Genomic DNA, 11,601 nt, shown 5'->3' with positions numbered 1-11,601 from the left:
ATATTGCATAATGTAATCAAGATTTAGATTATTAAAGGCTTTTTTATATGTAAGTCCTATAAGTGTTAATTTGTGTGTCTTAAAGAGCCGCGGTTTGTCGACCTCGGTGCTACCCAATGGTACTGCTTTTGTGCTAGTCCAGAAGTCAGCAAACCGCGGCTCTTTAAGAGGCTGTCAATACCTAAAGCGCGCACACTGTCTATTTGTATCGGAGTAAATGAGATAGCACTGTCGCATGTTACTGGGCCTGGGCAAGGGAATAATAAGAAAAATATTTAAATAAAAAAAAGTGGATTATTAGTGTAATATTTTACTCAACAGCGGTTTAGATATAAATGTTTTGAAATTGTGATTTTAATTGCAGACCCATAAGTCAAAACAATAAAGACATAAAACCGTTTAATTGTGATTTTAAGACCAATCTTTGCAATTATTTTCTATCGAGCCGATTTCGTTCAATCATGTATCGAGTACAACCACGGTCTTTGAAATATAATTAATATGAACATATATTTTTCTTACTTGACCAAAACAAATAGTCTTTCTTATAAAACTGTTTAAGTAACATCAATTTCAAGGACATTGGGTGTTGACAGCCTCTTAAGCCACACAAAGCATGCTGAGATGATGCCATTTAACACTTTATTCTCACTATGTTCTCTTTTTACCCACGACGGAACGGAGACGGTATATGCGTTTGGGGTGAGAGGATGTTTGTGCAAACCAATGTTGCCATTTTTCTCAAAAACTACTAGTCCGATTTTGATGCGGTTTTCTATGTATGTCTATTGACTGTTTGTGTATTTATGAATAAATTCTATTCGAACAAAAAAACACTTGAAAGTTCTTAGACCACACAAAACAACACTGGTGTTTGATCTACAATATCTATATATTATTGGTAATTTTAAATAACAGGCGCTTATTTTACCAATGTAACTAAACTTTTAACACAGACAATGTTATTCAAATAATCAAAATAACACCTGGTTATGTACTCCTAGTGTAAATTCAATCGATAGCGTGACGTGCGCGTTTGCGTTAAGTCTAATTTTGTATGGGATTTTAAGTTTCCAAAACGTCCCGCTTGGCGCGCTGTTTCTAAATCCCATACAAAATGAGACTCAACGCAAACGCGTACGTCACGTCACGCTATCGAATAAATTTACACTAGGGGTTCTGATCACTTGTAACGTCTTACACATACTGGATGACCGTTAAAGGAAATCACATTGTATGAAGGTTCCATAATTGCTCGCTGTTTCCTTTTCGCGAAATGCTAATACGGTACTTTACGAGTTTATAATCGTTACTACAATCGTTAGTTTTAGGTATAAGTGTACATTTTCTAACTAAAACGACCTATTAAACAACATTTCGACTTTTTGTTTTTTTTCTTCATTTATATTTTAGTACCTAAATTATACAGTATGTCCCTAGCCATTGGACAAAGCCGAAATGTACATATGCATTAGGGTATTTAGAACCAGTGTACAAAGTATCATAACAGCCGGTGTAGCGGTTTCGAAGAAATTAACAAATTACCAATTTTTACTTTGGAGCAGCCTGTATGTGTTAGTAGCTCCTAAGGTAATATCCTCAAATAATAGTATGGAATCTTCTTCAACCTTTTTGATTATCTTTTTTATTTATGACACTAATAAGCTTCTGACTTTTGAAAAATGTCGTCATTATCAAATATTTCGAACAAATTGTCAAAAACACTGCCAAAGATTAACACAGTGTGTTTCTTTTTGTTGTCTATTATTGCAAATAACTTTTGTTCGAAAAAAATATTTTTTTATCTTTTGTTCTAATTAAAAAAATATTAACGTCAGAGCATTCCTGAGAAGTAACCGTACGTGGGATTTCAGGATTTGTCCATTGGCTAAGGTCACTCTGTATTACACATATGCATGGTCTACAACACTTGGTACCTTTTAGTTAAGTCCGTTTATTTCAAGTATATGTTTTAGTGAGAGCGTTTGAGGAAGTAAGTGTTCATCTCAATAATATATGCACCTATCTAACAATTTAACCTATTATCCTGTGACATACTTCTGTTGATTCTCCAATAAAAATAAAAGCTCGGTTATAACTATTTATTGTAATATGGTGGTGTATAGGTAATAATCTTAACTACATTTTTTACTAATTTAAACAGTGGCCGGCAACACGAAATTAGCGACCATATTCTGCGTCGAAAGAAAAACGCATGAAAACTCGAAAACACGCGTTTTCCCAAACAAGACTAATCTAGATAGATTGTATACCCCCAAAACCCCCATATACCAAATTCCAGCGAAATCGTTAAGAGCCCTTTCCGAGATCACAGAAATATATATATATACAAGAATTGCTCGTTTAAAGGTATAAGATAAAACACGCGTCTACTCATGATCCCTATGATTTTACATTTCCTCCAAATACTTACTTACTTACTACTTACTCCGTTGGCTCAGCGACCCAAAATGAGACTTGGCCTCCGACACAAGACAGCGCCACTTTTCTCGGTCCTGTGCGACCTCTCGCCAATTGTCGACTCGAAGCTCGCGCAGATCCGCCTCCACCATGTCGCTCCAGCGATACCTAGGGCGTCCGATAGGACGTCCTCCTGCTAGGCGACCCAGGTACGCTCTTTTTACGTTCCGATCTTCGTCCATTCTCTCAAGGTGGCCTAACCAACCTCCAAAATACCAACCTCCCAAAATCCAAAATAAAATAGAACCCAAACCAAATAGAATAGAATAATTTTATTCGTAGACACATTAAATGACATGATATAACAAAAACAAAGGAAGTATAAAGTGCCACGAAATGGCCTCATCTCAGCATGTTCTGCATACACTTAATACAAAAAAAATACAATTAATTAACCGAATACCGTCTTTCTTTTACTTAAATGTTATATTTTCTTCATAAATGTATGTGCTAAACTTCCAAAAAATGTCTACAATTCAATTCAATAATTTTAATTCAGAAAATAAATTCCATATACCAATACATTAAAATACAATATAAATTAAGATAAAAATTAAAATTAAATATGTTAGTAACAATGGGTAAATCCTTAAGAAACTATGTTAGTAATAAATTGGCTTAAAAAAAAATATTATTTCCCCGCTGTGGTATGGAGCTGCATCCATCGCCTCAGTATCGGGGAGTCCCACCTCTTGGCCAGCGTTTGTACTTTGTAGGATGGTGTTCATGGAGCCGCGCACAAGTTTCATCATCGAGGCGGCCCGCTTCCTGATTACGGCGTACAATAATTTTACGTGACATATAAAAAAAGTTTTTGGCAAAAATTTCATTTTTGGTACAGGCTTTTATATGTATAATTATTGATGCAATAAAGAATATTTACTTACTTTTATTGCTCTCTGTACTTTTCTTTCCACAGATAACTTATACTCATCGAGACAATTCTAAAAACCCCAAACACAATTAAGGCCAGTACCCCTAGTGTAAATATTTTCGACAGCGAAACGTGACGTACGCGTTTGCGTTAAGTGTCATTTTGTATGAGATTTTTGACTTTCCAAAACGTCCCGCTTGGCGCGCTGTTCAATAACCCATACAAAATGAGACTTAACGCAAACGCGTACGTCACGTTTCGCTATCGACTAAATTTACACTAGGGGTACTGTTTTTTTATTCCGTAGACTAAAATGACGTTTCATATGTAAAACATGACATTTGTTAACACCACATGAAATGTCATTTTAGTCTACGGAATAAATAGACAGAATATAGGTTGCGTTGTTTTATCACAGAGTTCCCATGGCCACCTGTCTCCATCATCAGATCATCTCGATGGTACCATAATATTGCATTGTCACCTGACTTACATATGTATGCAAATTTTCAGCTTCATCGGAAACCGGGTAATTTGCATACATATATATTAAGTTGGGTGACAATGAAATATTATGGTACCATTTGCTTGCTTGCCAGCTGATCTAATGATGGTGGATGGAGGTCGGAGGTTGCCTTAAGAACTCTGTGATAAAACAACGCAACTTAGCTGTGTTTAGGTTTGTAAGATTGTCTCGATGAGTATTTATTATTTGCTTGTATCAAAAAAAGATTGACAATAGTTATTTGTGTCCCGAGGGAGGAAAAGTAGGACATTGCGTGCCACGTGTAAAATTGTCGGCAAACACGCGGGAATGTCCTACGATTCCTCCCGTGGTGCGCATACTATTTTTCTGCTCGACGGAGGCGGAAAGCGGCAACTTCGTTTAGCGCAGCAGAGCAAAGTTGACGCTTTCCGCCCGGAGGGCAGAAAAAACTATTTTTTTTATGATTTTGATTATGTTTTATGATATTTATGATAGAGTTTGAAATTTATAAGAACATATCGAAGTCTGGTAAGTTTTCGAAATATTTATGAGTACCAAAAACAAGCTGACATTTCCTCGTAAATCGTAAACCGTCGATTAATAACATTTCTAACGCTGATATTTAATATTTACACAATAACTAGCCATTGTCCGCAGTAATAAACAAATTTGCACCTTATTTAGCGGTAATAAGATCACGTATACATATCTTGGTACACGCAACCATTGCCAAAGAAGTGAACGCGATGACAGCTATTCATTAGAACGCTTTAGTTCTCGCTCGTTTACACACGACGAGACGGGGACGATACGACATGATGTCTACGGGCTTCCGCTGGCTGACGCGGGTGCACGGTTCAGGCGGCTGCACGCGCTTGCTATTGTGGGTAAAATCCGTTGCGAGAGTCCGTGCCAGTTAGCGTTGCCCATACTCTTTTTCATTAAGAGGGAATGGATCGCAAAGCTATTCTTCCCTCTTAACCCGCTCACCCGCTCCGTCCAACCCTGCCAGCTAGCGGACGCCCTAAAATGACAAAGATCCTAATAGATGCAGCGACGAAATACAGACGAAGCGCTCAGTACATTTCACACTCGGTGGTAAAACCCTCATGGCTTGAAACCCTACTAAAATTCCACTTTTCGAACCACATGCTACGCTCGTGGTACATTCTTAAGTAAGTAAGTACATTCTTACCTACACCACATACACTACATACCAGCCCCACATACCCATATACGCACACCAATAAACTATAGTACAGGCACACACAAATACACATAAAAATGTAAATATAGAGCTGTACCTAAGAAAGGTACATTATGCTAGTAGTGACCGACCCCAATCTCTCCCGGGACCAGTCTGAAAATCAGCGCGGACATTAGGCACATGCTGAGATTAGGACCCTTTGCCACATCATAGATTTAAGTTATAATTATTATGTTAAGTTAATAAGTTTAAGTTATTTTGTATTTTTTTAGCGTTCGAAATACCCATATTTTCACGGAAATTGTAAATTTTGTTTGTGTGGCAATAAAGTTTTTTTTTTTAAATATATTTATTCTCTTGCAGGTATCAATATTAGCACAAGCGGTTAAATAACAACTATTGCATTTCGATCGTGTAGAAAATAGAAATCTGTTAGTCTAAAACACCCTCGGGCGCATTTCGATACTCTTCGCTGTTTGATAAATGCCAGAACATATCATTACACAATAGGGCATATGGCGTGTTAATGGTTGCTTATGATCACTAATTACTGATACATTATTAGAACCCGTTTAATACGATTATGTTACGACTTTTCGCGATTTTTCTAATCGTCGACTGTAATGGTTGGATTAAGATTTCGTATACCAAACTATAATTGCGTACTTTTCATGTATGGGGTCCAACTCAACTATAGGATTCCTTTCGATACGCTGTAGTCAACTATAAAATAAAATTACCAATCTCATGCCGCCGCGCTCCTATAGAAAAGATTAAACGGGCGCGGGGAGCGAATCGCACGTTTATGTCTACATTTTTGTCTACTGAGATACTTACCAATTTTCATTAATTATTTAGTTTCTACAGTAAAAAGGTATTATTTCCGTTGACTCGTAGAAAAAGTATTGTATACAATAGTGACATAATCAAGCTTTTCAATCTCGTACCTTACTTAGGCAACTCAGCAAGCTTCGTTGCTTAATCACGGTACTCGACTGAAAAGCTCTCTATTATATCACGATTGTATAAAATACTATTAACTGGTTGATACATTCGTTACAACTCTTTTTACTACAAGTTTTTACTTTTTTTTTTTAATAATACGTCGATGGCAAACAAGCATACGGTCCGCCTGATGGTAAGCAGTTTCCGCAGCCTATGTACACTTGCAACTCCAGAAGAGTTACATGCGCGTTGCCGACCCTAAGTTACACAATCTGACATATGGCGCGTCAGTGGTTACTTATGACCACTAATTACTCTTATTAATATTCCATTATCTATATACTAAATTGTATGCAATGTTTGCACAAATTTCTGCAAATAAATTAATTATTGTTTGTTTGTTTGCATCAAATTTAGTGTTTTGACTGTAGATCCGTTCATTTCACCATATGTGACGTTCCACGGCTAAAGATACCTAATGGCGGTTGGCGCTTACGTCGTGTAGCACCATATTACTATTGGAAGCTCGTCAATAATAAAAATAAATAATAAATCAATATTATCAATCAATCAATCAATCAATCATCGTTTATTGCACCATGGTAAAAATACAAACGTTGTTACAAAATAATTCAGTCTCTCATGGACCCCAGAAGGGCATAGCAAATATTTTCTTAAACTAAGTATTATTAAACACAGTATGGAATATACTTATTAACTATAATTCTATCTGATCATATAATAAGTTATTTAACAAATTTATCATTGAGAAAATCTGTAACTGAATAATAAGCTTTTTCTGCAAGGAACGATTTCAACTTATTCGCGTATGTTGTGTCCCTTTATTTTATTTTATCTTTATTTATAAGACATTATTACACACATTGACTAAGTCCCACAGTAAGCTCAATAAGGCTTGTGTTGAGGGTACTTAGACAACGATATATATAATATATAAATATTTATAAATACTTAAATACATAGAAAACACCCATGACTCAGGAACAAATATCCATGCTCATCACACGAATAAATGACCTTACCAGGATTTGAACCCGGGACCATCAGCTTCACATAAGCCTCGCGTAAGCGCCAACCGCCATTATGTACCTCTACCCGTGGAATTATTTTTCTTTTCTACATTGTTATGTTGTAAAGTAAGGAGGGGAGGGGAGGGTAGCTTGGCCCAGTGAAGTTTAGACGTCTATATCGCTACTGCTATGAATATTATTGTTTTAAAATATAAAAACCTGTGCATTATCCGTAAAAGTGTTGATAAACAAGAGCAAATCCACCGCATATTTGAGGATCACTTCAAGAACACTTTGGTGAGCAGTTTTTGGATCAAATATCGATATTATAAAATGTAAATAACAACCGTTAGATCGTAAACGACACGCACACAGACACATATTCAAAATAACAGCCGAAAATGATCAAAATCTCTCAAAAATAAGGAGGTAATCAGCTGTTCAACACCACTCCACTGACAGCAACTTCAACTGTCTTGTACTGTCGCTTGTCAGTTGTCACTTCATCACCGTTTGACGTTTGCGTTTCATTTCACGGCGAGTTGTAACTGCTCGTTCAGAAACTTTGTTATTTTATTTATTGAGAATATTTAAGAGCAAAGTCTTTTACAATATAATTATGGCATCCAAACTAAAAAATAAATTATGTTTTAAGTGTGAGAAGGAAGTTATTACACCAAAATACTTCTTGCAATGCTCAAAATGTACAAATGTCTACCATCTTAATTGTACCATCGTTACCCAGAAAAGATACATGTTAATGACCAAAGATGACAAAAAAAACTGGATATGTACTAACTGTCATACAGAAAATGCGGAACTTAAAATTAAACTAAAGGATCAACGTTCCTATTCTCGAAGACGAAGAATTGATACGATAGCTATATCAAAACATGCCACAAACAACAAGCAAAGCGGAAAAAATCCGTTGGAAATTAACACAAGTGCACAAGCCAGTCCAAATATTGCAACTCCACATCAAGTAATAACTGATGAATTATCTGATTCTAAGCTAACGATTACATCTGACGAAAATGATTTAGACAGCTTCACCTCAAAAACTAGCACACCAGTCAAACCAACCAGCTTACCTAATATTTCATTAAACAATTCAATCGAAATGTCGAACCTGCGAAGCAAAAACGAGCAACTTACAATCCAGCTATTAAGCGCACATGAAGAAATTGAAAAACTAAATACTGAGGTCTCTGAACTGAAAAAAACGGTGGAAAACTGCCAGAAGACAATGTGTACTTACAAGAAACTACTAACTGACGAAACATCTATCCAGAATACGCCAAAGAATAGCATTAAAAAAAGAAAAAAGAAGCTAAACGTAAATAACAGCTTAAATGATACACCCAATTCACAAAGAAAGCCTATTGAGGTATGTGACCGTGTAGTACAAGGCAAGAATGACGAAACACTTACGACGCCCTCGTCTGTTGAAGAGAATTCTGTTGAAAGGAATTCTGTTGAAGAGACTTCTGATAGCAGAACAAAAAGGTCACCGTTGGTACCAGAAGATCCTGAAGTACATGAACGAAATAATGATAAAGTTTCGTCACAGGGCGAGAATGCAACCCCAAAAGCGACAACACCATCGTCCTGTGATAAAGCTTATAACACAACGAAAAAATCGCAGACGTTTCCGGAGAATCAACATAAAGCCAAACATGAATATAAAAACAAAATTTGTATTATAAGTAGCAATAAAAGGAATAAAATACTTCAAGCAGCAGAGTCAACATTATCGGGTCGACCACAAATTTGCCATTACTTAAAGCCTAACTGCGGTATCACTGAACTTCTTGAAAACATTTCAGAAAAAACTAAAGGCTTTACTTTAAATGATCACTGCATTGTAATTATAGGTGAAGAAGACTTTATGGAAACAAAAAATTATTACTATTTAGTAACACTAATCAAAGAGACTCTAATCAACATAAGGTACACAAACTTTATTATATGTTTACCAACTTATAAATTTACACATACGTCATCAATGTATAACTGGCGCATTGAAACTTTCAACAATTTGTTATATCTAGACAACCTAAATTACGAATATGCTTATGTAGTAGATTCTAATCAAGATGTGAGTTACGACTATGACTCATTTTATAAATATTCAGGAGCTATTAATAACCACGCCATTAGGGCCATTTTTCATGGTATTGAACAAACTTTAGCTTATATTACGCACAATGATAGGGAATACTCACTCTATACAGAGTCTCAATACGAAAATGACAAATGCTACTCTAATAAGGCTGTTCAAACTGACCCAATGCCCGAGACGCAGTTATTTCGTGCCAATACCAGCACCGATGACAATACCTTTCGAAAATAGTGCTACCTTGTTCCATCAAAATATAAGTGGTCTTTTGAGTAAGAAAGACATGCTTGAGTTGTGTCTGCAGGAGTTATTAGATGATGGTGTTGATGTCGATATAATTTGTTTTTCAGAAACCTTTATCAGATCAGGTGAGGAAAAAAATGTTCATTTAAAGGGATATATCCTCGCTTCTAGTTTCTCAAGACAATGTCAGAGACGCGGAGGGGTTATGATACTGTGCAAGCCAAATATACAATTTAAAGAAATTACCTGTCTGGATGAGTGGACACAAGAACTTAATTTCGAATGCTGTGGGATCGAAATTCCCGATTATAACTGCATAGTCTTGTGTCTTTATAGAATTCCAAAGTCTGACTCTGCCATTTTTATCAGGAATTTGGAAAGCATCCTTCACCAATTGCGGAGTCGAAAACCTCGTAAATTAATTCTAGCGGGTGATTTTAATATTAATATTCTAAACGACTCAAAGGACTGCCAAATACTGCAACAAACATTTCAAAACTATAACCTTTTAAATCATATCACCTTACCTACAAGATTGAACTCGTGTATTGATTTAATTGTTAGCAATATGCCCGAATCTATTGCTGCGGTTCATGAATTGGGTCTCTCAGACCACAATACAGGTCAAACTTTATGTTTTCCAGTTAAGAAAAACTGCTGTGATGTGGATCATTGGCAAACTTATAAAAGAGATTTTAGTGAAGAACATATTTATAAATTTTGCCAATGTCTAGAGAGCTTACGTTGGGGTACTGTATACGAGCAAACAGACTTGAATAGTGCATTTGATGACTTTCATGATACGTTTTCTTTATTTTATAACCTTTGTTTTCCAATTAATATAATTCGGGTCAACAATAAAGAAAAAAAAGCCAATGGATAACTAAAGGGATTAAGACAGCCGCCGTAACGAAACGAAAGTTACGCTATGACTTTTATAGAACAAAACAGCAAGTATCCAAAATTAAATATCACAAGTACTCCAAGATACTCAAAAACTGCATAAGATATTCTAAAAAAAAACAAAACCATTCTTACTTATACCGGTCTAAAAACAAATGTAAGGCTGCCTGGAATCTAATTACTAACAAAGCATTCAGTAGATGTAAACCGCATCACATCAACCAAATTAAGACTGAGGACAAGGTAATCACGGATTCTAATGACATAGCAAACTTATTTAATGATTATTACACAAATCTAACTAAAAATAATTATGTTAGTTCAAAACACCCGCTTCGCACTCAATCACGAAATTCTACATTTTTTCTATTTCCGTGTGATGAACAAGAGGTAGTCAATGTAATCAAAGCATTAAAACAAACTAACGCAGTAGGTTATGACGATATTTCCACCAAAATAATTAAAAGATGTGGTTCCCTTATTGCACCAGTATTATGTTACCTAATAAATCTATCTTTTACACAAGGTGAATTTCCTAATCGTTTGAAGATGGCAATCGTCAAACCATTGCACAAAAAAGGGAATAGGGAAGAATTAAGCAACTATCGACCAATTACCCTGGTACCTGTGTTTTCGAAGGTTTTTGAAAAAGTAATGCTAGCGAGAATCATAAAATTTTGTAATAAATATAAAGTTATAAAGAAGGAGCAGTATGGGTTTCAGAGTGGAAAATCCACATCCTTAGCAGCCTTCATGTTGGTAAAAAGTGTAATTGAACATGTTGATCAGAATACACCCACTTGCGTAGTCTTTTTTGACATGAGCAAGGCATTTGACTTCGTTTCACACCAGAGACTTCTGTGCAAATGCGAAATGTATGGTTTGAGAGGTCTTGCTTTAAAATGGATTAATAGTTATTTAAGTGACAGGAAACAGTGCGTTCAAATAGAAAATATAAGTAAAAATATACAGACAATTACTCACTCCAATTATTTAAGAAATGAAGTTGGTGTACCTCAGGGTAGTGTATTAAGCCCATTATTATTTTTATTATATATTAATGATCTACCTGACATTTCCAATCACCAATATATACTCTTTGCTGATGACATTTCTATAATTATTCCTTGTATAAATGTAACTACATATAATGATGACATTAATAATTTAATAAATCTTGTAATGAATTGGTTAGTATCTAATAATTTAAATGTTAACTTAGATAAAACTAAATATATTCAATTTTGTAACAGGAAAGAACATGACAAAATATGTGTTAAGTATAACAATCATTTAATATCTGAAACTGAT

General features: G+C 35.4%; 1 protein-coding gene across 1 annotated transcript in view; it reads left to right on the top strand.

Moving 5' to 3' along the window:
* LOC133532628 (catenin alpha) overlaps nt 1-11,601 on the top strand; it is a 109,506-nt gene that overhangs the window by 67,048 nt on the left and 30,857 nt on the right. The gene's annotated exons all lie outside the window — the stretch shown is intronic.

The sequence above is a fragment of the Cydia pomonella genome, chromosome 27 (assembly GCF_033807575.1).
Source record: "Cydia pomonella isolate Wapato2018A chromosome 27, ilCydPomo1, whole genome shotgun sequence".
Taxonomy (NCBI): Eukaryota; Metazoa; Arthropoda; class Insecta; order Lepidoptera; family Tortricidae; genus Cydia; species Cydia pomonella.
Note: the sequence above shows the minus strand (reverse complement) of the source record. Positions and strands in the feature narration are given on the sequence as shown.